The following is a 5,732-nucleotide window of genomic DNA, read 5'->3' on the forward strand; positions in this document are numbered from 1 at the left end:
TTTTTGAATTTTCGAGGATTTTCAGCTGTAACTTATTTTAATCCCGAATCTCACAAAGTGGCATGTAAGATTTTCAAAGAAGATACGCACAGATACAATCAGTCTGTTTTCAAATTAAAAGAAATTTAGTGAGAAGCTCATAATATTGGATTTCTCTTACTTCCTGGCAGGAGGTTCTTCTCAACTTGAACAACAGAAGCAAAGTGAGAGGTAGTGGTTTCATTTAGTGTCTAGTTAGTGTATTCTTTTTATGTCTGGGTTACATCGAGTGTGCGGCAGGCCAAACACAGAAGGCCCACTGTTGGAGAACAGCTACATGATGACAGACCCACCAAGAATGTTGCCCTGACTGCCATATGTAATACAGCACCCCGGCTCCCTTATTAAGGAGTGAAATAATTTCCACCAAAGTGGTTGCGGGTGCTGACAGCTCAGATTAATGCTCTCTGTAAAACAGCCAGAATAACAACCGCTCCTGCATGCATCGTGAAAACCAGTACGTTTGGCTGAGGGAAGCGTGCCAGCTCTACAAATTCATGCATATTTGGGTCTGTGAACATCTGCCAGCACAAATAATTTATGCTGTTCTCTCAGTTAAGGGGCAATGAATCCCCTCTGAAAACTTTTCTCCAACTTCTACAGTAAGCCTACATGCCCCCCTCTCTCCTCTCCCTGGTGTTAAGAGGTGCAGACACACGCTCCAACCACAGAGCGGGCTGGATGAGGAGGATCCTGAGGCGTGTGGGAAAGTCCCAGGCACCACTTCAGTCGACCAAGATCCAACTGTTTCCTGTCCCTCTCCATGCCTCGGGGGTTAGAGCGGGCTGTCAGGGCCATATCCATAACATCCTCCATGCTGCAGCATGAATGGAGCCTTGCCTTGGGTGGGATCCCCACAGCAGCCCCAGACACAGAGCAGATATCTGCATGCACAGCTCAGCGTGGGGCCCCCTGCAGACGCATTTCTGCACTGGAGCACTGAATATCTTATGAGCATCGTGGAGGTGGATCAAAACATTTGAGCTCACTGACACTACAGCACTTCCTAAAGCTCTTGTCGTTGTGTTCCAACACAATGGTATCAGGTGGTTAAACATCTGAGGGGAGTCGTGCTGATATTCAAAACGCAGCCACCAACAGATGCCATATTAATACATTAATCATTAATTGATTCTCTGTCATTTCTGTTTGATCTGCAGCACAAATTCTGGGCTAATTTCTCTCCTCTTTGTGCTTCTGTGTGATGATAGATTGACTATTTATGAGCACTGAGGAAGCCTATCATTTTCCTCTAAATAATAATAACACATGTCTCTCTGTGCACAGTGTCAACACACCTGTGGACAGGAACCAGCTCAGACTGCATTATATCAGCTTGCAAATTAAATTACAAACCGTCAAAATATTTTTGTCGTTATATACCTGACAGCTTATCTCCTGACAACTAATTATAGCATTATAAGAAGAACCAGGAAGTAAACAGAGAGTAGTAATTTATTAAATGATTACTTTGCCCTTTGACTCACACGGGGAAATGAGTGTGTTGAAAGAGTAAAACAACCTCAGATTAACTCGACCATATGTGTGCCTATGTGTGCATCAGGCAAGGCAAAAAGCTGTCAAGAAACTCTCCTCCTTTCCTCATTACTCATCTCGTCTTCACCCTCTCCTGCAGGAGCAAACCGCTCGCCTCCGTCTCCTCTCACAGAGTGGCAGGAGGTCAGCGTCAGGCCGATCCCCGGCAGCCCCAGAAGGAGCTGCTGTCAACAAGCTACATGGATAGTTTGAACAGAGAGGGCGCGGCTGTGACCCGCCGAGGTCAGGAGGAATCACTCAACCAAGAACTGACCAATGCTTCACACAGAGGAGATGTAACTGTCAGGCTTCAGGCCTCCTAATAAGATATCACCGTTACATTTTTGCGCTGTCCTGTTGAGAAAATAATCTAGAAAAACTCTATCATATTTATTGATTTTCATTCAAGTTTTGAGATGAATCAATAACGCATCTGTAAAAAGCATTTTTGTTACCTTGATGTCAATGCAACAAAAATTGCATTTACATACTCAACTGCTAAAGTATTGATATCCCTGTCTGACATGAATGCAGGCTCATACAACTGGCTTGCTGTAAGTCATAACTTCATTAAATGTACGATGCTTTACACCTCTGAGTGAGTTGCGTTTTTACAAAACACTCCTTAAATCGACACTCTTATCCCTCAGGGAAAAATCGAGATGATGATAATTTCACCTCATTGTGATTGAGTATTATTCTTTTTGGTTAGTTTGAATTGTTTGATTTTTTTGACATCGTCGTAAATAAAGGATTTTTTTTTTTTTTAAAGAAGGTGTGAATTAATACAGGTAGATTTAATTTTAAGCTAAAAGTAGGTGTGTCTAATAAAATTATGGAACCAATTGCCAGTGGAGATTAGAAATTGCACCTCCCACCATACATTCACCCACCGTCTTAAGGACTGGCTTTTACTCAATCAAAAATGTGAACACCTTTTATAGTATTTAATCTGAGTGCATGTTTGTCTGTTGCTATGTATTGTTGTAGCTGTGCTGTCTAACCCATGGTGGTTGGTATGAATGGTTGTATGGTTATATGTTTAAATGGAGCCAGTATATTGGCATCATGTTATACTGTTGTTATCTGTTGCTGTGTGTATTCTTTAAAATGTTTTTATTTTTTAGCCACCCTGTGCCTAGCTTAACATCTTGCCAGAGGACTACAGTTGAAAATGAGCCTGTTGGCTAACACTGGCACATTTACAGAAATGTTGATTAATGTGCACTGTCCTTTAAATAAATAAATTAAATGAAAAATGAAAATGGTACCCAAGTGTAGTTTCTCTCCTCTCAGGCAAACTGCTTATCTCTGAGCTTACTCTGCCCTCTGCAGGTTAAAACAGGTAATGTTTGAGATCGTTTCAGTTTGATTGACCAACTGTTTAGTTTTTGTTTTTGTTTTATTACTTTAATTTTGATAAAATAAATATTATTGTAATTTATCAGTAAAGGTAGGAGAAGATCTACTTTTCAGTCAGAAAGAAGAAGAATGCTTGCTGCCCTGAGGTGTGGGGACCGTTCGGGGCCAGGTGTTTGGGTGGGATGTACAGAGCCTGGGTTTGTTGAAGTTTGCAATGCAGTTTGGGTTGTAGTGGCCACTGAGGTCATGAGGTCACAATGTGTGTGTATAAGTGTGTGTGAGCACTCATCCTTCTTATTAGGGCACTTGTGTCTTGTGTTTATTTTAGATAACACAGTTACCTCACTGGCTTTAACTAAAATGTCCAAAACTACAGGTTAAAGGTCACAATCAAAGTATTAGAGATTCATCTTTTTGAGTGAAATGTTTCCCTTTGACTGAGTGATTTATGCAACTGTTGTTCATTCACAGTATCTAATCTTTTGTTTTTAAAGGTCATCCTTCTTTCACTGACCCAGATTTATTTTCCCTGTTTTGGCCTTTTTTCCCCCCCAGCCCACAAATAAGATATTGTTCACACAGTAAAACTTATTTATCAGCAGTCCTTTCCGTTATTGCACGGACATGATTGTGTTTGGGATTGTTGAGAGGTGTCAAAGGTTAAATGACACCTCTGCCTTGCATCCATTATGTGAAGGAGGCTTTTCAAGAAGGACTCATCAAAAATCTAAATTAAGAGACAAACCTGCAGCGCTGAGGTGCAATCATACCCAGGCACTCATGCGTGGATCAAAGCTGAGCGCAGACACAGGGGAACAGCAGATGAAAGCGGAACACATTAAGCTGTTTACTAAGGTGACATGAAAAGGTGTTTTAGCTCAGTATTCAGCCTAATGAGGGTTATCTTTTTAGATATTCAGAGCTGACGGTTCACAGCCATTTGCATCTCTGCTCAACTTCAAAAGAAAACTCAATTTTCTGGCAGGATGATGTCTCATAGTAGAGAGGTCCCTTTAGATTAAATTCACTTTTTCACCGACACGCTTAAGAGCACTTGGGCTTTATAGCTCGCTTAGGGTTCTCCACACTATCACTCTTGGTGCTTGTGAGGACCAACAATGGTTTCCAACCTGAGGTTCAGGACACTGACAAGGAGTCATGAGAAACATTTATAGAGTCTATTTACAGGGGACTAAACAAGGACAAAATGATTTCTACAACCAAAATCCCTTTTGATTTCATTGACGGTCTGTCAGTGTCATTGTGGTTGATAACTAAACATCCTAACTGGTTAGGTTACAATCAACTTTGTACAAACACTATTATTCATCTACTGCTGACTGCTACAGGCTTTGAACATCTGACTTTTCCTCTAGCATCAAAAGTGTGAAATTTGAGGATTTGAGGGAAATTGTTCAACAAATATCTTTACATTTGTCATTAAGTTTTCAATGATTCATGTTCCGAGAATGATTTGTTGTAATATTTATGGTGACTCCTCACCTTTCACTTGGAGCTGCACCAAGATCAGCATTTGGTTTCATGTTGTCTTTGTAATTCATGTTTAATTTGGATTTTTTTATTTCCTGTAGTCTATTTTTTATATTGCCACGCTATTGATCTTACAGTATTTTCAGTATTGTAATTTGCAATTATGTGCAGGCCTATACAGTTTATATATGTTAATTTGTTCATGTTTAAAAACGCTTTGAAGGTTTTTTTTAAAAAAGCTTTGTAAAAAAAGATTTAATTTGATGTCATTTATACTTTAGTACAATACAGAACATTTGTTCCAATGCATTGACTCTGAGTTGTTTCCTGTGTCCGCTGAGAGAGGGACTCATCACACATAAGATGAATCCAGAGTGTAAATTGAGGAAAGGCCTTAACATGCTCTGAAGCCTCCATCATTTCTCCCACTGAGTTCAGATCCTGAGCACAAAACCACTACTACACCACATTGCAAACAGATGGATCAAATAGTCAGACAATCCCTTTATTTGGACTCCTCTCTGTTATTGGAAATAATTTGAGTGAGAATTACCAAATCTGGCCTCCTTTCAGGAAGACAAATGGACACAGATGTAGTTTTCCATTTTACAGGCTGTTTATGTCTTGCAAATTCCTTCTCCAGAAGAGCAGGGTATGTTCTTTCATGTTTTAATGGCTTAGAGTGACCACAGCCCTTTGTGGTAAATGCACTTTTCCAATGCTAATGATATACAGTCACACAAGGCTCTGGCAGCAGTGTGCCACTGAGGCTGCGTGCCCACTGTGTAATTAGTGTACCACTAACTCCTAGTCTGGGGAAACATTCACAACCACATTTAACACTGACGGTTTTTCACCTCAGAGAGCCCCAAGCAGCTGGATACACTCTCGATGGAGCACAAATGTCTTTCAACAGCCACTTAAACAGATACAATTTGTTGTCTAATAGTATGGCAAGCTTCTCGGCGGTCCCTACAGGAGTTAGTCTGGAGCCTTAGAAGGATAAAACATTTTTTTATATTTGAAAGTCTCTTGTGTTATCATTTTAAAATGAAAAAAATACTTTGATGAGCCAAACTCCTACAGTGTCAGTAATGGAAATAAAAAATCCCCAGGCCCTCCCAAAAACAGCACAGTACATAAAGAATAGGAGCACTATAATATGTGACTATAAAACATACAGCACTGTGTGGATTTATTGTTATTCCTGAGAAACCCTGCCATCTAAAGGCTACAACACAAACTAAATTTGTCTGCAGAGGCATAAAAAGATCTTTTTCAATTACCTCTTATTTAGTTTTGTA

This window comes from Labrus bergylta, chromosome 7, assembly GCF_963930695.1.
Source record: "Labrus bergylta chromosome 7, fLabBer1.1, whole genome shotgun sequence".
NCBI classification, from domain to species: domain Eukaryota; kingdom Metazoa; phylum Chordata; class Actinopteri; order Labriformes; family Labridae; genus Labrus; species Labrus bergylta.